Genomic DNA, 24,659 nt, shown 5'->3' on the forward strand with positions numbered 1-24,659 from the left:
ACTTTCATATTGAATATGGGAAATCGCGGGGACGCGCGTGAAAAGTTTCCGCACCCAAAACACGTGATATAGGTGAAAAGTCCACGGGTGCAAAACTTATTGAATACGGGCCTTAGAGTAGATACTGTACCCAATATGACATAATTCCTAAATATATCACAGAGAGGAAAAACTTGTGATACAGCATATCCCTTGTTGCTTGAAACAAAACCGGTGTCTTTATTCACTTTATACTGTACCTTCATCTTTATTTTTATATACAGGTAGAATCACTTTATTATGGAGAATATTGTAAGGACAATGTATCCATTGATTGTTACTATGTAGCAGGTTGTTTTACCAACATTGATACATTTTAGTATATTTGTTCACTGCCTCCAGTCGTTTAGAATCTCTCTCAATTGCATGAGACATCTCATGTGTTTCCTGTTTGATTAGTTAGAATTGCTCACCCCATATCATAGATGTAATTGCTTATTTATAGGCAGCATAGAGAAGAGTACCAGTTACTGGTTAGTTGATTCAGTATGTGTCAGTATGTATGTGGAGTAAAAAAAAATGCATGTCAATACTTGGTTACTGAAACACAATTTGTATAACTTGTCATAAATATAACTCCCTAAAGTAGGGATGGGCAATATGCTGTTATAGAACTAAACATCCCAGCATGCCCTGCCACAGTTTTGCTATTTGACCATGGGAAAAACTGATGCAAGGCAGGCTGGAATGTGTAGTTCAACAACTAGAGCAGGGGTTCCCAACCACGGTCCTCAAGGCACACTAACAGTCCAGGTTTTAAGGATAGCCATACTTAAGCACAGGCAACTTAATTAGTACCTCAGTTATTTTGATTAAACCATCTGTGCTTTAGCATGGATATCACCAAAACCAGGACTGTTAGTGTGCCTTGAGGACCGAGGTTGGGAATCACTGAACTAGAGGGACGCTTTTTACCCACCCCCTCCCTAAAGGGATCAGTTACATAGAAGTTTTATGTTAGGGCAGGGGTCTTCAACCTTGGCCCTCCAGCTGCTGTGGAACTACACATCCCAGCATGAACTGCCATAGTTTTAGCATGCTGTTATATCAAAAAGGTGGCAGTGCATGCTTGGATGTGTAGTTCCACAGCAGCTGGAGGGCCAAGGTTGAAGACCCCTGCCCTAACATAAAACTTCTCCCCCATGCTGCCTACAGAGGAATAGCCCCCTCCTCCCCTTTGGCTGCTAGCAGGCAGCTGTGGAGATGAGGTTGAGCTGCTGTGCACACAAAGGCAGGGTCTGACTGGCCCAAAGGGATACAGGGGAAATCCCCGGTAGGCTCCACTGCCTAAAGGGGCCCCATCCCCTCCTCTAGGGGTGAGCAAGATCATGGATGAACTTGGGTACTTGATTTGTTTCTAAGGAAACTACACCAAGATTAGCCCTCCTGCCAATCAAAGTGGGTGGTTGCATGTCAATCAACAGGAAAGGGGCGGCACCAGAGCTCTCTTCCAATGGAGCTCAATGACAAAGCTCTCCTGCAGTACAATAGAGGAAGTCCCGGTCTCCTGCAGCAGACAAAGCCCGATGCTGACTCTCTCACTGACAGTGTCCAGAAGCAGCTGCCTCCATTAGCCACAGCTGACAGTGCTCAGCCAGCGCAGCTCCAACCTCCCAGCCAGTTATTTATTTATTACCAGTTATTTATATAGCGCACACATATTCCGCAGCGCTTTACAGAGAATATTTGTCCATTCACATCCATCCCTGCCCCAGTTGAGCTTACAATCTATATTCCCTATCACATGCTCACACACACATACACAGGAGGGTTAATTTTTTGTTGAGAGCCAATTAGTCTAGCTGTATATTTTTGGAGTATGGGAGGAAACCGGAACACCCGGAGGAAACCCACTCAAGCACAGGGAGAATATACAAACTCCATACAGTTAGGGCCGTGGTGGGAATTGAACATGTGACCTGCTCCTGACCTCTTCAGCAGTTGCAGAGGCTGCTGCAAATTGTCTGCCTGTGTAGTGGCATCCACATGTGCTGTAGCGTGAAGCATAGTGTCTGACATAATACCTCGCAATGTGGGGAATAGAAGAATCAAACTCAAAATGTGAATCTGAGAAACAGGCAATAAATTATCAAAATAATCTTAGAGAACTCAAAACCCTGCACCTATATTTTTAATACTTACCTCTCCAGAGGCCGACGTCAGCGCTATCAGCACTGTAAAAATTGCCTGGAAAATGTACGCCACAGCCATTTTCCCGGTTTTTGCGCATGCACAGTTGGGAAATCACCAGGAAAATGGCTGCCACTTTACTTTCCCACTGACCGGCGCAGTAGACTCTGGGCACTGACTAGTGTCCAGAGTCTACAGCTGTGGCGCTGCGTTCAGTGCACTGCCGGCCGCTGGAGAGAGAGGAGGGGGCCCCTGACAGAGACTGTACATGGGCCCTCTCCTCTCTTATTACGATTCTGGCTACAATAAAGATTATTGGATGTCTGGCTGTGACGTTTGTTGCTGTAATGTATGAATCAGATTTTTTTACATTTGCTCTAATATCCAAACATCAATTTTTACATCAACATGTCTTTTTAAATGTATGTTCAATGTACTAATGATCCAAATCTAAATGAGGTCCAATGTACTATCTATCTATCTATCTATCTATCTATCTATCTATCTATCTATCTATCTATCTATCTGTCTGTCTGTCTGTCTGTCTGTCTGTCTGTCTGTCTGTCTGTCTGTCTGTCTGCCTATCTATCTATTATCTGTCTATCTATCATCTGTCTGTCTATCTATCTATCTATCTATCTATCTATCTATCTATCTATCTATCTATCTATCTATCTGTCTGTCTGTCTGTCTGTCTGTCTGTCTGTCTATCTATCCTAAAGTAGTCATCGATGACTGAGGATTTCTGATCCTGTTTCTTAAAATAAAGTTTATAGGCAAGTAAATATGGTTTGTTGCATCATAGGAAACCGCTATTTAAAAAAATCTATAAAGTACACTTGCTTTGATAAATAAGGGTTTCACATGATAAGGCTACGCCGGACTTACAAATAGTATGATGAAGCAGAAAAGTATGCATTAGTGTAGATGTTGAGTAAAATTGCTTGAGGGGTGGCCCTGGCTTACGGCCACTGCACCTGGCCTCAGTGGTGAGAGATCTGCCAAGGCTACTCTAAAAGGACTGTAAACTTTAGAATATTAATGAACTCTCTTTTTAGATGTTAATGTTTTTCTATGTCATAAGAAGAAAATTAGGAAAGCTGTACTATTTTTCCTAAACAGAGGAAATGCTTCAACTAACATATTAACTTCACTCCTGCAGGTCTGCCGTTTGCAGGGAAATTTATGTCATTTAGAGACTATCATAAAAATATTATTTTAATTAAAATACAAAACATCTAAACTCCTAAATAAATAAAATGTAAATGGTCATACATCAATATTACCATGTTTATTTATTTTTTCAATTGTCTTCTTCCTATTATTGGCTGCCCATATAAACCAATGATTAATCAGCAACTTACGTTGAGAGTGAGACTCTCCTTGACACACTGAATAGGCAATTTACTAACCACAATATTCATGGACACAATACATAATCAAACGGGAATTCCTTGCAAAAGTCCAAATGGAAATTTTAATTAAATAATGCGAATACAGGGGTGTGACTTCATATGATATAGCAGTGATGCTATAATTATGTTACAGTTATGTGAACACGCCTTTACTGTACTCTATCTATTCATTCCTGAGTCTTCTGTCATAGGGGGAAGAAGGAAACCATATGGCACAATCTATATAAAACCAGTTGAGTATAATATATATATTTTTAAGTTACACACTTCCTAAATGAGCCTCAGAGCTTTCATGCAGTATGCAAGGATTTGATCCCTTAGTTCTGCTGCTTTCCTAAATTATGTTCTGGACCTAAATAGGGCCACCATCAGGGAACTTCAAGGGAAGAGTTCTATTTGGAACTTGAGGGAATGACTCATAAGGTTGGGACCCAGTGTTAGCTTTACATAATTTACATTCGCCTCACTCTACTAAGTAGTGCTAACAAAAGCCGTCACTAATGGAAGGTAGTTGAAATACCCTCGTGCTGGATGCAGACACTCAGAATGCCGGCACCGGAAACCCAACACCAGTCAAAATACCAGTTCCAGCATCCGAATTCCCAGCATTCCGATGGTACATTGTGGGGTTAGGAGGAGGGTTAGAATTAGGCACTAGTGGGTGGATTAAGGTTAGGCACTAGGGGAGGAGGGTTTGGCTTAGGGTGTGGGGGGAGGTTAGGTTTAGGCACTATGGGGGCAGGGATAGGTTTAGGCAGTGGAGAGGAAGGTTTAGAGTTAGGGGTAGGGTGAGGGGGAGGGTTAGGATACCTATCGACAGGTACCAGTATCCTTACCCTGTCGGGATGCTGGCATCGGGATTCTCACTGCCTGGATCCCGAGCACTGGCACCCCGTACTCAACACGTCACTAACGGACACTTGCTGCTATTAATGATGGCTCACCTGTGTAAATGTACAGCAGGGGACAGGCTTGCAGTGAGTACAAGACTGGGAAACTGTTTTGCCTACTAGCTACCAGGTTAAGAACCTGATTCAGAGGTGCATGCAGTTGCCACTGTAGAGCTGAGCGGAGATGGCGATAATATGCAAATGCTAGTTTCAGCCTTCAGGCCACCTTCCAGTCATCACCAAGGAATGCCCATGGTTTTCCCTCGCCAGTTCTGATACCAGTGATTCCATATGCAACAGCACATTAGTGCATACACTCAGGGTAACGCCTGCGCTCTAGGGGGTTCCAGAATATATTGCTCATGCGCAGTAGAAAACAATTGCTGAACTACGTGAACATTATCGCGCAAATCTAAATTAGACCATAAACGTCTACTTTTCAGTACTAGCTTTAGTGGGTGTTATAAATGTAAGGTTGATGCTGGTTGGGAGAAGGCCTAGAGTGTTCACTAGTTGTACAGTTTTCCAGGGAGTACCTGTCTCTTTTCTAAACAGGGATCCTACTAAACAGTATCTGGTCAAACAGTGTTTCCGCTTATACTGAAATTTGACCATAATCAGGAATAGTGTTTCCACCATATTTTTTTTACCTGGTTACAGGAAAAGTTGATTCAAATCCCTTGAAATCACTGAAATGACATTTTCATCTTTTTTTCGTGCCTTTTGTACTTTTGTTCTTTTAGCAGTCATGATATACAGGGACCACGGCATTTTAAATGTAAATTTTGGCAGGGAATTTTGACCAGGAAAAGCTGTTAGAGACCAGGACATCTAGAAATTCAGCGGTGTTACCACTGGTGCAAGCAGCAACAGACATGAAGTCAAGGCCACGGGCTGTCAAAGCTGCAATGTGAAGGAGCAGATCTCAGGGGTTTGCAGTCCCTTTTTTTGGGGTATCATTTTTAATTTCTATAACTAGTACAAGAAAAAGGAAGAAATCAGTGAACTCATTTTAGAAATGAATGAAATAAGCATCTGCACACTTATTCAGCTAATATAAATCTTCTATCACCTTGTAACTTTAGTTGAGTACCGGAACCTTTTTGCGGAGGAATTTGAGCTTGCGGAGCAGCAAATCCTACCAACTGTCTCAATCTGGTAAGAAGTCCCATATATTTGCATTTCTCTGCAGTCACATTAAAATAGAATGCAGGCACACATAGTACAATAAGATAATGATGCTTTGATCATACACATTGCAGTTTTGTTGTTACAGAGCAGAAGAAAAACTTTTCAACGAGTTTCCACCTAACCTCCCCCCTAGTGCCTAAACCTAACCTCCCCCTCCCCGCACCCTAAACCTAACCCCCCCTCTAGTACCTAACCATATCCCTCCCCTAATGCCTAACCCTAACCCTGCACCCTAACCCCCCCCCCCTAACACATGATACTTACCTTTGGAAAGCCGGCGGTCAAGATTCAGGTGACAGGATCCTGATGCTGTCGGGATTTCTACGCTGGGATTCCGCCCATTGGCATCCCGCACGGCGGGATGCTGACTACATCCCAATATAGTTGACTTATTGATCAGATGTTTTAGCTACTGTACATTAGGTAGAAGGAAAATTAAAGCATAGATGTGATTATAACTTAGGTGCCATAACTTTCTGACAAAGGAGACTACCTGACCAAGGGCCTGATTCAGAGATATACACAATGGCGATTTTTATACAGATCGAGCGATTGTATGCCATGGCGCAATGTGTGTAAGCCACACTGTGCATGCGCAGCGATTGTTTTGCGATTGCGCCAGCACAGAGGACCCATTCGCAAAATCAGTAACATGAGGTCAGTATTTGGGGGCTCAACGGGGGTGGCTAGGCTAATGAAGGCATGTCTGACCTTTTAAATGCCGTTACATGGGCGGGCATAAATTAGCCTCTTGTGTTCTTGAAATTCCATCCTCCCCAGCATTGTTCATTTTTGTTTGTCTAGTCACATTTGTCTGGTGGTGGAAAGAATGGATGTTTTGGTTAATATGTTATATTAAATTAGTGGGGTGTGCTCTCCACACAAATAACTCTGAATTTTAGAAGATCTGGAGAGTCCAGAGAATGTGTATTGAGGAGAATTGAACACTAATGATTGTGTATTGTATATGTGTTGTCATTTTTGTTTGCCTACATTTTTTTGGCCGCCACCAAACTAACATCATATATAAAATTACATTTTGCAAATTTTATATTATGCCAGCACCAGTTGTACATTATTTATTTGTATAAGGCATACTTGCCTACCCTCCCATGAACGGCCGGGAGGCTCCTGAAAATTGTGCGTTTCTCCCAGCTGACCAGAAAGGTGGGCAAGTCTCCAGGAGGCTGTGGTAGCCCACCTCCCGAGTGAAGTGGGTGGTACAGGTGGCCGGTAACGCAATTTGTGTTGAATTGCATCATTGTGACTCTGCAACCTGCTTCACAATACCAGCAAATGCAGCATTGTATTGGGGATTCGGGGCTACGGTACAATGACACGATTGCCCACCTCTGCCGCGCCTGTCTTCCACAGTGCCGACCCGGTTGCCCCGTCCCGAAGGGGGCAGCCAAAAGGTTGGCAAGTATGTGTTGGCTTATTGTGTCGAGGAATTTCTTAAAGAGGTAATGAGATGCTTCAAACATTAGGGAGTTTAGTCTCCCAACCAAAATGTGTAGGTGATTCTCCAGAGAATGACACCTACATGATATTACATTCTCCATAGAGGTCCAATGCATTCCTATACATTCAATATATCTTAATTATTAAGCTTTATAACCTTTGTGCCCTTTGTCTGTGTGGCTGCTTGCCAATTTAAATCTCTTTCCCTTTACAGCTGGTTTAAAACAAGAAACTGTTTCAGTTTCCTGATTGGCTAATCTGTGACCTAGTTTGTTTTCTCTACTTAGGGACTTTGATGACAGGGTGAATCTAATGAAGTTATTTCCTGTGCTTGTAAAATATTAGCATCTGCTCCCTAGACACTTTGGCATCTTAGGCGAAACGCTCATTCTTAGACAGCATAGGCTTGCTCGGAGGTTCAGTGTGCGACCGATGTGGGATCGACTTTTCAGATGTTTCCGCTTCTGTACATAAGCGGCGGATGTGAAATGTCGGCAGTGGGTGTCTCTGTGCGCAAGATGGCGGCTGAGTCACTGGCATATTTTCGCAAATCCACTGCATATGGGATCGCAGCAGCAACAGGCATTGCATACATCTCTGACTCTGTGTTCCAGTGCTATATTCTGATCATTCTTTTGTCTGTCCAAAGAATCTAAATGGAAGGTTGAAATAGCCCGTTAAAGAGGAAATAGCATTTTTAATCTATTTGACTAAAGGACAGGTATCATCCTGCAGGAGACAATTTTAAAGATTCTAAATCAAGAGATACAGAAGTTGTCCTGTGGTTTCGCACTGATAGAAATTAAAACTTTTATTTCTCCTCAATAAAAATGTAGGTACTTACAGCGAAAAAACGTACATAAAGAGACATATATTAAATACAAATAAAGACTGTGCTTTAAATCCATAAAGTCCCACTGTATATTATTTGGGTATTACTATCTCATTTGCCTTTGATGTGTTGTTTAACGTGTTCACATCTATATTGGGATGTTCGACAGAATTGTTTTAGCATACTGTGGGGTCTATTTACTAAGCAGTGTTAGGAGACAGAGGGCCTAATTCAGACCCGCTCGCGAGCGCTCGCAAGTAGGTCGATGTTGGCCAAGTGCGCATGCGCACGACGGAGGCGGCTCCGTCGTGCGCATGCGCGAGACCCGAATAACGAGCGCCAAGCCGTCGTTATGGGTCTCGCACCAAAGGGGGCATGCTGTCGATGGTGAGTGACAGCACGCCCCCTTTGGTGGGCGTGCCGGGGGCGTGGCTGCCCAGACGGAAGCGTTCCCATGGGAATGCCTACCGTCTGGGGCCGACCCCACTGACATCACAAGTGATGTCAGTGGGAGTGTTTTTGGCTCTGATAGAGCCAAAAGCACTCCAGGGCTTGCGGCAACGAGACCCTACTGGAAGGGTCTTGTCGCAAGCCCGATGGTCGCAATGGTCTTGACCATCGCGACCATCATTTTGGCCTCTCGCTATAGCTGTGGGTGGTTACCCACAGCTATGCGAGCGGCCAGGAGACTGCCACCCACAGCTAATGCGAGCGTCCATGATGATGGTCGCGATGGTCAAGACCATCGCGACCATCTGGCTTGCGACGAGACCCTGCAGTAGGGTTTCGGTGACCGCAAGCCCTGGAGTGATTTTGGCTCTATCAGAGCCAAAATCACTCCCACTGACATCACTAGTGATGTCAGTGGGGCCGGATCCAGACGGTAGGCGTTCCCATGGGAACGCCTCCGTCTGGCAGCCACGCCCCCGGAACGCCCACCAAAGGGGGCATGCTGTCACTCACCATCGACAGTAGAGAATGCATGGTGCAGCTTATTTTTCAGAGGCAGGGTATTTACCCTGAGGGTGGTTTTGCAGAACCAAAACCAAAACACGAAGATGAATCCAGATCCAAAACCAAAACACGGAGGTCAGCGCACATCTATAATAATTTTCATTCATAGATCTGGTATATATTTTATTATTCTTATTTCTGAAGTGTTGAAGACTGACATTGTTCCCTGCTCCTAATAAGACCACACAATACTTTCAACTCATCTCGCACTAAGGGCCTGATTCAGAGCCGCTCGCAAAAAGCGTGCGCTCGCTCTGAATCAGGGCGTGTGGTTTTTTTTTTTGTTGTGGCCTCTTGGCCACTTGCATAGCTGTGTGTTAGCACCCACAGCTTATGCGAGCGGCCATGATGATGGTCGCGATGGTCAAGACCATCGCGACCATCGGGCTTGCGACGAGACCCTTGCGGTAGGGTCTCGTTGCCTCAAGCCCCAGTGGACTTCCTGCACTATTAGAGCAGGAAGTCCACCTACTGACATCACTAGTGATGTCAGGTGTACCGCCCACAAACGGCAGGCATTCCTGCAGGAACGCCTCAGTTTGCTCAGCCACCCCACTTCCCCGCCTTCCAAACGGGGCAGCTATCAATCAACATCTACAGCTGCCCCTTTTTAATGCGAGCGCCGAAGCGAGTGCTTTTTGCGCTCGCTTCGGGGCTCGCGCACTGGGCCACCATCGACCCTCTTGCGAGCGGGTCTGGATCAGGCCCCAACAACATACTGAAAGTGAAGTTCTGAATTAGTAGAAATTGAATAGGGCTGATGCAGACTGTGGGTAATTGTGTGATTCAAGCACAGTGCCATAGCATAGCAGGGCAATGTGTACCCTTGTCCTGCTCGCCCCCTGCACATGTGATTTCATAAATTCAACGGACATTCTAACGTTCACATATTTTATGCTTTTGTGTGCACATAAGGTATTGAGAGTCTTATTGATACGTTGTTTTAATACAAAGGACTGAGAATTTTTACTGCTGTATTAAAGATTGATACCTTATGTTCAAGTGCATATTTTGCAAGCAAAATAAAAATAATTTGGATATGTGCACCCCTGGTGCAAACCGGATACCACATATGTACTGGTGCTGACCTGCATGTACCTTACAATGCATGTACCCCAGCATATGATCACAACTACGCTATTTTTTTACTATTTTACAAATTACAACCATCTCTGATTCAGGCCAAATTACTCTTGTCTTATAACTAAAGCTCATTTACAGGATGCATTATATCACTATTTCAAGAAAATATAGCATCTGTAACTTTTTTAGTGTTTTGGGCTGTGCATGAGACCTTCCTAGTGCAGCCTTAGAAGTGTTTGTGATGTAATGACCACTTAGGGAGAGGATCACCAGAGGCCCCTTTATTCCCATTCCACCAGATTGATAGTGGGACAAGAGATATTGCCATTAATGGCACTTATTCTATTTGTATGGTGACACTCTGGAACCATATAATGGAACTAACCACACCTGGACCTGAAGCTGGTCATCTTTCCTACATGGCTAAGGGCCTGATTCAGTGCTAGATGCAAAGGCGATTACGCACGCAGATTGAGCAATTGTTTACCATCGTGCATGCGTATAAGCCCCTCTGCACATGCGATCGCATTGTGACTACTGACGCACAGAGGAGTCCATCGCAGAGTGAGTGATGACAGACTGTCAGCGTTTGGGGGTGGTGACGAGGGTGGTCTGAAAATCTCAGCTGTGTATGTCCGATCCAACGCTGTTTCATGGGCGTGCATAAATTAGCCACTGCGATTGCATTTGTAGCTCTGCGTGTCGGAAGAGCTCCCTAGAATGTGGCATGTCAGGCCTGCCACAAGGGCGAGATGGCTGCTCGATGTGCATCGATGTTACTGATATTTACGCAGGTAAGCGATGTCGTACAAATATGAGAAGGCAGCAGTGGGCATCCTTATACTTGGGTAAGCTTTGCAACCATTAGCATATGTTTCCAGCTGCGATGCGTACGAAATTGCATTGAAAATTTGTTTTGCAAATGTGAGGCTGCAACTTCCCCTACCATTAATTAGCTTGTTGAACAAACTGCTCAAACACTCCCTCTCCATATATCAGCTGACCCAGCATCTCCTACAAAAGGGAACTATTTGAACATCTGAACATAGGGACTTGGCCTCCCATCTTAGCCTGCATCGTAAGCATATCATCTGAAGCATGGAGATAGAACCATAATTTTACTTGGATATGGACTTTGGACTACTTTTCAACCCTAAATTAAACAATTTCTCAAACACTGCAGCTCAGGAATGCTACTACTCCACCTCCATTCTATCCCCTGAGACTGGGGGGCAGTTTCATGCTGCAGCCCAATAGCACTTAACATACTATTGGATGCAACAAGACCCTCCCCCTCTCGCCCCTAACCCTAACCTCCTCGGGGGTGCCTAACTCTAACTTCCTCACCAGTGGTGCCTAACCCTAATCCCCCCTTACCGCACTCTAAACCTAACCCTCCCGGGGGGTGCCTAACCCTAAATCCCCCTTCCCGCACCTTAAACCACCCGAGGAGGCTCCTAACCCATACCCATCCCCAGCATAAGCTAATACTTACGTAGTGTCTTCATTTGGGATGTCTTCAGGATAGCGGCATCGGCATTATGCCAGACGTCGGGATGTATATCGCCCGGGATCCTGGTGCCGGCATTTTCAATGTATTCCATTTCAGTCACTCGTATTTGTCTTAGGGCCTGACTCAGCATGGGGCAGCTTTGCAATTGCGACCCTTGCAGATATGGTAATGCAGCAGGAGACATCACGCCTGCTGTGCATTACTTATCCGAGCTGCACTGTTCAATGCAGCATCGGATAATCTGCGTACCATCTGCAGTTTAGAGGAAGAGGCCAGGAAATCTCCGTCAGCCGATGGAGATCCTGACTTCTTCTCTCCCCTGCAACGGCGGCGACACGGCTCCGTTTAGGGAAACGGAAGGCATCGCTGCCCCCTCCCTGCCCACAAACGGCAGCAAACTGTCAATCACTGACAGTCTGCTGCCAGTCTGTGAGCGAGTTAGCAGGACCCTTTCTGCACACTCGCAGAACATCGGGAATCTACGTTCAGCTGTGCACTAATGTGCACTAATGAATCAGGCCCTTAGGGGTCTATTTATTAAGCAGTGTTAGAGACAGAGTGAAAAGTGATAAGGTGCCAGCCAATCAGCTCCCAACTGTCATCTCACAGGCTGTGTTTGAAAAATGACAGTTGGGAGCTGATTGGCTGGCACCTTATCACTTTTCACTCTGTCTCCTAACACTGCTTAGTAAATAGACCTCTTAGGGCCTGATTCAGAGCCGCTCGCTATTTGCGGTCGTTCGTTTAAAAAAAAGGGGTGGCTATTCAAATGAACCGTTCGCACTTTGCGGTCTGTTCACGCCTCTAAGTCTGAACGAGCATCATACGTCATGTCCGCTATTTATTAGATTAATCGAGTACATCGAACAGCGTATGAACTGCTCGCTATTCTTGTGGTTGGTTTTTTCAACTGCTATTTTGCGAGTAGTTCTGACTAAAAAAAAACCAAGTGACGTGGTCGCTGACGCTTCTGTATTAATTATGCACACCCATAAAACGCCCGTTTTGACCTTTAAGCACGCCTGCGTTCTGAATTCCACTCCCTGTTTTCAAGCACCTTCCCCTGTTACCACCCACATACGCCTCCTCCTGTCACTCAAAATAGCAGACATTCGCTATTTTGCGAACAAACGATTTTTGGCCACACTGACTGGTTCGCGCATGCGTATTACAATCCGTACGCATGCGCAGTTGTGCGAACATCGCTCAGTGCGAACGAGCGGCCGCTTACGAGCGGCTCTGAATCAGGCCCTTAGTTTCTTGTATGGCTAATCTCACACATTGTAATTAGTAGAGCAACCAATATGGCTGCCTCGACTGGTATGCCTGTGGGTGGGATGAAAAATACTTGGAACTGATGGTTATGTAAGAGCTCTTCTGCCTTTAGTATGCTGCAACTTCCCCATTTAGTGTCACCTCTTCTATGCATCCCTGCACAGCTGACACTGTCAGCACTCCTGCACTGAGGATGCCGCTGGCACCCCCGCTCTGCCGACACTGCCAGCACTATGCTCTCAGGACACTGCCGGGGCCCCCACTCTGCCAACACCGCAACACTGCCAACACTGATGGCACTTCCGCATTGAGGACTCCACTGGCACTCTCGCATTGAGGACACTGCTAGCACCCCACACTGCCGACACTGCTATCACAGTAAGTGCACTATTGGTGTATCCAACCAACACTGTATAACACACTGTATCCGTGTTGGAACTTAGAAGCTGAACTGTCACATGTTAGTGCCACCCACTGTGTGGTTAAAATTATTATTTTTAGTAGTAGTAGTATTATTATCATTATTATTAGCTTTTTCAGATATTAGCTAAGGTTGGCTGTTTGACTACTTCAGTCAAAATCTGGACATTCTCAAGTACGTTGCGGCGGATGTTCATATTTTCTTTTCTTCTGTATTTGCGACATGGTAATTCTGTGGGAAAGAGAGGCATCAATATATGAGGATTAACTGAGAAGAATACTAGCACTAAGGAAACATCCGATCCTCAGTGAGATATTGTAGTGACTGGATGCATGATGGAATTATGAAGCTGTTGAAATGGTCTTAGTCTTTTATTAGAGATGTGCGATTCAGTTCTCCATAAATCCGAATCCACACGAATTTCGTGAATCTGGACATATCAGAGTTGCGGTTCTAATCTCCTAATGAAATCCAGATAAATCCGAGACGTGGATCTGATCTTCCAGCAGTTCAGAATTCGGATTACAAATCTGAATTTCAGATTTTGTACTGCAAAAATTACATGATTTTATCTGTTTTTAAAAACTTTTTATCATTTTAAAAAAAAAATCACGATCCAAAACAAAAATATGAAGATGAATCTGGATCCAAAACAGGGGGTCAACACACATCTCTACCTTTTATAATGTGAACAATATTCACTATTGTCCATAAAAACACGCTGATAAAACACAACTCTAGTAGCTGCAGATTTTGATAGTTCTGCATCTCTATTTTAAAAATGTTTCAAATTTGGAAAATAAAATTGAAGTGCCTAACTAGAAAGATCTAAAAATATATACCGACGCACATTTATTCCTGGTACTGATTCTTTAAACACAAAAGTGAACATCTGACATTCAGATGTCACCTGGCCTGTAATAATAATATAATAAAATGCCACATAAACCACACGACTTAGGAGTACTTTCACAGTACATCAAATCTCCCATCACACAGAGTAGCTAGTGAACGAGGTACGGTTCTGACTGATACCACGTGTTCCTTCACAGCTGTGTGCTAATCTCTTGTTCAATGTAAATCACATATCCAGGCATCGAAAATTCCAGAAAGGTTTTGCAATAATGCAGAGAAAATGAAACAATAATGTTTTGCCCTCAGTTTAAACCCAAAATATGTGGTGGTCTCACTTATTGCATAATTTTGCAAAGGATTTCTCAAGGTGAGAGGTGGGGTGGCAGTCTTGTCCATGTGAATTACAAATGCAGACATGGCTTGAATTGCTAGTCTCATCAAAACATTATTTAACTATTGATGGTCCTGAACATTGAGACTCCACAAAAATAGAGATGCGCGCTTTTTTGTTTATGTTTTGATTTTGGATCTGTTTTCATCTTCGTGTTTTGGTTTTGCAAAACCACCCTCATGTGTTTTGGTTTTGGATCTGTTTTTTTTTTTTTTTTAAATAATAAAAGTTTTTAAAACAGCTAAAATCGTGTCATTTATGCTAAAATCCGAAATTCAGATTTAAAATCCAAATTCCGAACTGTGAAAAGATTAGAACCGTGACTCACGAAATTTGGGTGGATTGGGATTTCTGGAGAACCGAACCGCACATCTCTACACAAAATATTTGTCACAGAAAGGTAAATATTTACCTAACACTGAAAAAGGCTATATATTTACATACACTTTGTTCTTTCAATGATCATACAAGTATTCAAGTGAAAATTGGTTAGAGAATTACAGAATCTTGCTACTTTGATTACAGATACAGACAGTTAGCAATGCAGAATCTCCGCAGAGAGCCATTCCTGAAGCACAGCAGCAACATACACAGGAATTCTATGTACTTACAGTACAACACAGCACTGGCAAAGAAGATCCATGAGAGGAACATGATGGGCCATCTTGTTGAAGCTCTCTACCACCACCCAGATAGTATGATCGCCAGGTTCAAGTAAATGAGTTATAAAGTCCAGTGGTTATTATGGGAGAATGTAGTCCATGGCAGAAGGTGTATCCAGTCATTCTGGGATGATTACACAGACAGTTGTATGTTTCCAGATCTTGGTTGACTCTTTCCCTCTGTCCATTGGACTGGGTATGGTATGCAGATAAGAAATTTAACTTGATCTGAAAAGCCTGACAAGGACCTCCAGAACTTTGACAGTCATGTAAATGAAAATTCTCGCTCACAAACAGTTGTGCCAAGATTGGAATAGTACACACCACGTGGTAAGGATTAATAACAAACATAGGTCCTCCACTTTCCCTGGCGGATGGTGGTGCATAATGACCTAGAGGAAACTAGCAATGAGGAAAGAGATATAGGCCTAGGTAAATAAATCCCAGTAAGTCAAATAAAATCTCTTCCGATTTGAAAAAAGTACTGATTAAAGCAGAACTTTAAGGGCAAAATCAACCAAACTATGGCCCTGATTCAGACCCACTCGCGAGCGGCTGTCCGCTCGCAAGTGGGTCGATGTTCTGCACTGAGCATGCGCACGACGGAGGGAGCTCCGTCATGCGCATGCGCCAGACGCGACGAGCGAAGGACTTTCCTTCGCTCGTTGTGTCTGATCAAAGGGGGCGTGCTGTCGATGTTGATTGACAGCACGTCCCCTTTGGTGGGCGTGCCGGGGGCGTGCCTTCCTGTCGGGGGCATTCCTAAGGGAACGCCTCCCGTCAGAAGCCGGCCCACTGACATCACTAGTGATGTCAGTGGGAGTGATTTTGGCTCTGATAGAGCCAAAATCACTCCGGGCCTTGCGGTTGAAAACCTCAACCGCAGGCTCCGGCTCACAGTTTCGATGGTCGCGATGGTCAAGACCATCACGGCCATCAAACTGCACGCTCGTTTAGGCTGTAGGTGGTGACCCACAGCTATACGAGCGTCCAGGAGGACGCTCCATAGTTATGGAGGCCGGCCCTCATTCAGAGCGTGCGCTCTGCTCAGAGCGTACGGCTCTGAATGAGGGCCCATGATTTCAGATAGGAGGCGGTATAACTGCATAGATGCATATGTGCGAGAATATTGATTTATTCCATGCATGCAATGTGGCAACACTTGCAGATGGCTTGTGTTCAAATCTGCATCAGACCCAAAATGTAGGAGCTGTCTGAGAGCAGCTGGTACAGGGGATGTCAGCCCCCACAAGATTTAATGACCAAAAATAAATAGGAAACCAGCGCTATTAAGATCAATTATAAAACGGTGGACGATTTACCATACCTAAAAGCACATTTATAATAATTCAAAATAAAATTCAACAAGTAAATAACATTGTAAGGCACAACCAGTAATGGGGCCATTGGTAAGTTTAAAATATAAAAACTGAATATAAAAACTGGCTCCTGTATTGACCAAAGCTTATATTAGGACTCTCTTCTATGTGTCCATATAGGTTTCCAAATGCTGCAGATTAGTCCAGGGAGAATCATAAAGTCCAATCAGGTCTAGTAAAATGTCAGGAGGCCAAACAAAGGGCTCAATGCGTTTCCCTAATCTAAATCGCCCATTTTGGTCATTTGCAGTCATATTCCTGAGGAAGCTGGGTGATTTAGCCTAGTGAAACGCGTTGAGTCTGGACTTCTAACATTTTACTAAACTTGATTGGACTTTTTGATTTTCCCTGGACTAATCTGCTGCATTTGGAAACCTGGTGTACCCATTCAACCCACTACCGGCTGCTAAGGACTGCTTGGACACAAAGCTTCACCTATTGGTAATATCCTGATGCTTAATGGGATCCTATATGACACGGAGGAGAGAGCCCTAATATAAATTTTGTTCAATACAGAAGTCAGTTTTTATATTTATTTTATTTAGATTTTAAACTTGCCAGTGGCCCCATTAGCGGCTGTGCCTGATAAAGTTATTTACTTGTTGAATTTTATTTGGACTTTTAATATATGTGTATTTATATATGGTAAACTGTCCACGTTTTTATAATTGGTCACAATTAACCAATGTGAACAATTTTAACCAATGTGAAAACAAATTTAACCAATTTGAACAATTTTTTTTGTCCTTTTTTCAGTGTTAAAACCATATGATCGACTGTCATTTGCTCCCATACATTACCAGGTTTTCATTCCAACCAGCCAGATTGGACAGATATCTGACAGAAAATTGTATAGTGGATGCCCAGCTTAGCTGTCATTTTCCAAACACAGCCTATAAAATAACAGTAAGAAGCTGATTGGTTGGTACTTTATCACTCTCCACTTTATCTCTCACCAAGGTTTGAGACATATCCCCCCATGTTCGCTACCAGATTTCTTAACTCCATACACATATTGAGTTTGTATGGAAGCTGTTCAGGTAGAGGGCACAGTGCAATACATTCCTTGCCTCGCAAGTCAAGCTGTTCTACAAATATCCTCCAAGGCAAACAATGAAACATTAGAAAACAATGTTTTATTTTTACACAATAATAGTTGACAGTCTGCACAATGTAATGTGTAAATAATACACCCCTGCAGAAGCTGGCAACAAAATTATTTTTAATGTACTTTACTCCCAAACAAAATGGCCACAGTATTAGAATACTGGAGACAGTTTGAAAAAAATAGTTTCTCTAGAGCAGGGGTGGGGATTACAGCAGTGCCTGGAGCATCCTGAGGATGCTTCGGGGAGCTCTAAGGCAGCGGTGTCATTACTTACTTCTCTTAACAGTAATTCCTCAGGATACCTGCATATAGAGATTGTCTTCCACACAAAATGTGTCTGTGCTGTGTCTGTCTTTCTGTTTGTCTGTTTTTTGCTGTCTATCTGTTCTGCATGCCAAAATTGTACGAAAGACTCCTGGAGTTTGGGAAATGTCTAAGAAGGAATGCCTTCACAGACCCTATTATGCCTCTTGAATGGGCCGACTTGCACAAGTATGCATGAGATGGTGCTAGACATTATGTGCATATACCAAGGAACATCAAGAAGAACGAAAATGCTCATAACTCAAACATTAGGCTTGTATTACAAGACAGTCATTTTTCATTGTCCTTTTATCTATAGTTTGTATTTTTTAAGTCAAATGTGTATTTGTTGAAAGTTGAGAGATTTTTGAGACTTATGACAGCAGTGGATGGTGGACAGGTAGAACATGTGTAGACTCCCCTTGTAAGCAGTTCTACTTGGTTCTAAATCAGTGGGGAACCTTTTTTCTGCCGAGGGCCATTTTGATATATATAACATTATTTGCAGGCCCGGTGCAGGCCATGCCCCCTCCATGTGACATCACGTGGGGCGTGGCCACAATCACATCCTGAGGATGCTTCGTGGAGCTGTAAGGCAGCGGTGTGACCGTCTGGAGCATCGCTCAATGTGGCACTGCTGCATAGATTCTGGCTGCAGTATGCCATTCTAGGCACCCTGCTAGCCAGATGAGACTAGCAGAAAACAGCTCAGAGTGCCAGACCAAATGATTCCGTGGGACTTATACGGCCCCCGGGCCTGAGGTTCCCCATTCCTGCTCTAGAGCTATTGCCCCCCATAACTTTCTGAGTGGCCAATCCCCCATAATCCTAAAGCAGCAGTTCTGATTATTAACAAGAAGGCAGTAGAATGTTATATTTGTTCTCTCATTGGTTTGTGTGTGCCTGTATGAGAATGTTTAATTTGACCTTTGGTAACCCCCCAAAAAAATAACAATCATATTTTAACTATTAGAAAGCATAATACTAAAAACTAAGTTAAAATGGTTCTAACTATATTAGAGCCATGAAAATAAGCATACTTTTGAGAATATATCTTATCCATGCAATAACCTTTAATAGTTTGGCATTACAAACCTCTGTCAAAGGACAATGCTGTTTATTTTCTTACAGCATTGTGAAAGTTCATCTTCAGTATCAAGATTTTTGTCCACTAACTTCCTAAACTTTTCATTTTCTTCCGTCTTTAATGGTCCAACAGGAACAACAATGTAAGGTCAGATAAAAAGTTATACTTGGGTTAAGGATTGTAATTGTAATAAGATTAGGACTAAAGACAGCAAGTACTGTCTGTTCTAAAGTTCATGTGTTTATTTGAAATTATTCGCTTTTTTGATGTTTGCTAATGAAAGGATTATTTGTGGAGCAGGGTAAGGAAACATTCTCTCCAAAAACTCTACATCTTCAGTAATTCCTTATTGGAAAAAAAATATAACATACTGATTGTTTTACTTTATAAGATCAAATTACTGGTAATATCCACATAATTTATATTCGTAAATCTGTGCAAGCTTGAAAACTGAATATTTAAAAAAAAAGCTTTCTTCTGTGTGGGACTATTCTTTCAATGCACACCAGTATGCCTTTTGTGAGGATAGCATGTCTGCTATGTGTGGCTTAACCAAAATCTTCCTCCATGTGTCCCACCAGAAATATACCAGAATGGAATGACATAAGGGCTCATGTAGAGTTGAAAGCAAACACAATTTACATTTGCATGCATGACCGAGCTTTACAATTTGACCCTGTAGTAAGTCATATTTCCTACCAGTTGCTGAACTATTGATAAAGGAATATAACACAGCATGTCAAGAAGAGGTTCTTAGGAAATAGATGTAACTCCTCCAGTAACAATCTATGAGATTGAAACATTGTAACTCATAATATTGAAACCTTATGTTCACTAGACATACTGTAAGTGAAAGTAACATCAAGTAAATTGAAGCAGCTACATCTGTCCCCCATACAACTTATAAATATGAAATTGTGTTATCTGTAAGTGCACCACCGATAATGACCTTCAACAAGTACAATTCAGAACTTTAATATGGGGTTGATATTGGTTATATATAAATGTTTGCATTATTGCATATGTTGAATGTTACGTTGTCAGTGATAGATTTTAGAGATAACCATTATTTTAGCACAGGGTAAACTTGTGATGGGCATATACTATAGGACCATTACCATATATTAGAAGAATAAATGTATTAGGGCACACAAGTATTATTATTGTATTATTGAACACAAGTAAGAGTGTCATTTGGATGCATAGGGGGGATGGCGTAGTAAATGTTTGAATATACTCTGTTGTGTTAGTATTAGCTGTCTAAGTATAGAGCAAGATACCATTTAGCTTTTATTCTACAAACTATCCTGTGTAAAGGAAGGACATATGAATAATATTTAACTGTAAGTTGATTTCTTAAATATGGTAATGTTATATTGTTGAATTTTCCTTTTAGTTCAATCCTGTGGAAGGCAAGAGATCCTTTAAAATAATGGTTAACACTGTTTGTTTTTATAAGATTTTGTAATCAACTTACCAGGGTTACCCCCAAGCCAATCCTGGGTGAATCCTCAACTTAAGGAAAGCTTGGGTGGAGGCACTATTATAACAACTTTTAACAACAGCAGCCATTTGTTTTTTAGACTAATCCATTGAGTCCCATTGAGAACCAGGGTTACACTATGATATGGCGAATCAAGGGGGTTTCTCGTCTACCCTCCCCCGCTAACAGAACCTACACTGTCCCACATGCCCATGTCTGATCTCTCTGTCTCTTGCAGTGAGAACTGTTAGCTCATGTCAATCTCAGGACACACAATGTCCGAATATTATATACATGAACAAAATGGTCCTTAATTATTTTCTTCTAATTTAATATATTTTTGAGCAGAAATCACAATAGAATATTGCATGTTTGTCTACTCAGGGAGAGTGTGCATGTGGTGTTGGCAGAACTATTTGTTATGGACTGTCTTGCAGAAGTATTCTGGAACGTGTTATTGTTACTCCATGGCTAGTGTAATGCATTTGTTCTGTTCAAAAGTGACCTGAGCTGTCTCTCCATCAGTGAACTAGGACCCCTGGATGACCAGAGGCCCGACCTCCAGCCCTTCTATGCTACTGCACATGTGTGGCATGTCCGTGCATTTCAGCCCTATCCTCCATGCTGGAAGGACATGCCCCTGAGAGTCTCCTGACTAAACCTAGTATGCAGACCACTGTTGGTTTCACTGCACCATCATCACTATACTGCTGCACTTAAAGAACAAGCATGCATACTCCCCTGCCACCACTATATGTTCAGACACAGGTTTGTGTCCCCATCTGTTGCACACCACCTGCGCTCCCATATAAGATCCTAGCTGGATCTGATGCAAACATCATATACTGCATTATAGATCCTCTTATATACTTGCTGCATTAACCCTGTGTCACCCTCACCTCTGCCACCTATAGGATCTGCCAATAGTTACATGCTGTCATCCAGTAAAGAAGCACACAGTACTTGCACCAATCTGAGTTTGCATGTATCCTTGTATTGTTGGATTATGCTGCAGATTGATGGTCATCTTGAGCAGCACAGACAGTGTAATGGTAAACATTACAACCTCACATCACTGAGGTTGTGGGTTCGATTCCCACTATGGCCCTACCTGTGTGGAGTTTTTATATTCACCATGTGCTTGCATGGGTTTCCTTCGGGTACTCCGGTTTCCTCCCAATTTCCGGTAACCTCCCAATTTCCCCAAAAAACTGGTAGGTTAATTGGCTCCCAAAAAAAAACTAACCCTAGTGTGTGTACATGTGATAGGGAATATAGATTGTAAGATCCACTGGGGCAGGGACTTATATAAATGGCCAGATATTCTCTGTAAAGTGCTGCAGAATATGTGTGCACTCTATGAATAACTGGTAATAATAATAATAAAGAATAGGGACGAATTAAGAGGTCAGGGCACCCATAGGCACCTCAAGGCCAGAGGCCATCCCCATCTCCCATTTTTATTATTTTACTTATTTGTTTATAATCCTCTTTGGAGATTGATAGTTTACTATAATATAATAATAAAACATAATCTATGACATGTCATTTTATTTTTAATTATAAATACCTATTTATTAGAGATGAGTTCGGTTTTGCTGAAAACCGAACACACCGGAACTTTGTGGTTCCGAGTAGAACCGACTCACGATTCGGGTTTTCACGCCAAGTTGGGAACTGATGTGAAGAAATTAACACATGCGTATTTTGGATTGCATGTCAGTCCCTCCATCGTGTTTGCAGGAGCTGTGAGGTGGTCAAAATTGACTAGAAATGACTGTAAATTAATGATATTGTAGTTAATAATACTATAGGAACAAAAACAGGTCCAGGTTACATGATTTTAGCTGTTTTTATAAATTTTTAAACAAAATCCAAAACCGAAACTGAGCCAAAGCACTTGAGGGTCTTTTTGCCAAAACCGAAACATGACGATGATTTAGAACAGGGATGGGGAACCTCAGGAACGGGAGCGTATAAGGCCAGCGGAATCATTTGGTCTGGCCCTTGGAGCTTTTTTCTGCTAGCCTCATCTGGCTAGCAAGGTGCCTAGAATGGCACACTGCAGCCAGAATCTATGCAGCAGTGCCACCTGGAGCGATGCTCCAGATGGTCACACCGCTGCCTTACAGCTCCACGAAGCATCATCAGGATGATATTGTGGCCCCGCCCAACGTGATGTCACATGGAGGGGCGTGGCCTGTACTGACCCTGCAAATAATGTTATATATATCAAAATGGCCCTCGGCAGAAAAAAGGTTCCCCACTGATTTAGAACCAAAACCTAAACATGGCGGTCTGCTCACATCTCTAATATTTACTAAGTAGAACAGCTTACAAGGGATGTCTACACATGTCCTACCTGTCCACCATCCACTGTTGTCAGAAGTCTCAAAAATCTCTCAACTTTCAACAAATACACTTTTGACTTCTTGTAAATAATTTGAAAAAATACAAACTATAGATAAAAGGACAATGAAAAATGACTGTCTTGTAATACAAGCCTAATGTTTGAGTTATGAGGATTTTCGTTCTTCTTGATGCTCCTTGATATATGCACATAATGTCTAGCGCCATCTAATGCATACTTGTGCAAGCCGGCAATTCAAGAGGCATAATAGGGTCTGTGAAGGCATTCCTTCTTAGACATTTCCCAAAATCCAGGAGTCTTTCGTACATTTTGGCATGCAGAACAGATAGACAGCGAAAAACAGACAAACAGAAAGACAGACACAGCACAGACACATTTTGTGTGGAAGACAATCTCTATGTGCAGGTATCCTGAGGAATTACTGTTAAGAGAAGTAAGTAATGACTACATCTGTGTGCTGTAAATCGGCATCCATTTTCTGGTAGCACGCATCCTCCTGTCAAATAAAAGAAATGTCCAGGATACAGCATACACTTAGGACCTGATTCAGACTCGCTTGCTAAGGCCCGATCGCTCGCTCTGAGCGATTTTCAACCATCTGCGCATGCGTATAATTCACAGTGCGCGTGTGCAAGTCATTCGTTGCGATCTGATCTTGGTAGCTTGTAAGCCACTATCAGGTCGCTGCTTCGAGTGACAGATAGCGCCATTTGTGGGTGGCAACAGGGGAAGATGCTTGTGAACGGGGGAGTGGATGTGCGAACGCAGGCGTGTCAGGCCGCCAAAACGCTGCTTAAAGGGCGTGCATAATTAGCAAAGTTGCATCATTGTACACGTCACCTGCCTATATTTCAGCCAGCGCTGATCGCTGTGTTTGCGGCGGGTTAAGGCAACCTCAAGGGCTGCGAGCAGCTCTGATGGCTCACGATGGTCCCGATTAATCCTACATTTCCCGGAGATGACGTGTGTTGCGAGTGGCAAGGGGGCGTCTTTAGACACTTGTGAGCGCACTTTTCCGTAGCTCGCTAAAACATAGTGAGCATCCTTACGGGACGCAGTGCGAGTACTTCATTTAAATATCCGGACCCTTTTTGCCAGCGAGCGGCCGCAACTTGCAAACGGGTCTGAATGAGCTCCTTAGAGCTGCATATCACTGTATAGTTGGTGTGCAGGACAATTTCAGTTGTCAATTATCCTGAGGAAACCCTGGGAAGAAGAATATGGACTAACTACATATGTGTGTTGTGGAGCAGCGGCCATTTACTTGTAGCACACTCCGGACCTAAGTGGAAAGCAAAAAAATTAGACTGCTGTCCCGGGAGTCCAGCAGTTCTCTTAAAATTCCACAACTGTCCCAGACATTCTTGGAGAGTAGGCAGCTATGGAATATTACCAGCATATAATATGGTCTACATTTGGTCTAAAAATTGTGGTCTTACATAGATGTTATCTGTGCCACTACTTCTATCTATGCCCCCACCAGCTGTCAGCTGTTATGTGTCCCTGCTACTATCACCCCAAACTATCATGTGCCCCAATGGCTATTACTACACCCCAGACGTCATGTGTCCACTTACTACCCTAAGAGGTCATGTGCCCTACTACTATTACTACACCCCAGTGATCATCATCACATGTCTCAAATAGTGCTACCACACCCAGCTATTATATGTCCCTACTACGATGCCCAACCACCTGTAATTTGTGTCCATACTGTACTTCTACCATCCCTAGCTGTCCTAATACTGGCAGTAAT

This window comes from Taudactylus pleione, unplaced genomic scaffold (genome assembly GCF_031769625.1).
Source record: "Taudactylus pleione unplaced genomic scaffold, aTauple2 ptg000758l, whole genome shotgun sequence".
Taxonomy (NCBI): Eukaryota; Metazoa; Chordata; class Amphibia; order Anura; family Myobatrachidae; genus Taudactylus; species Taudactylus pleione.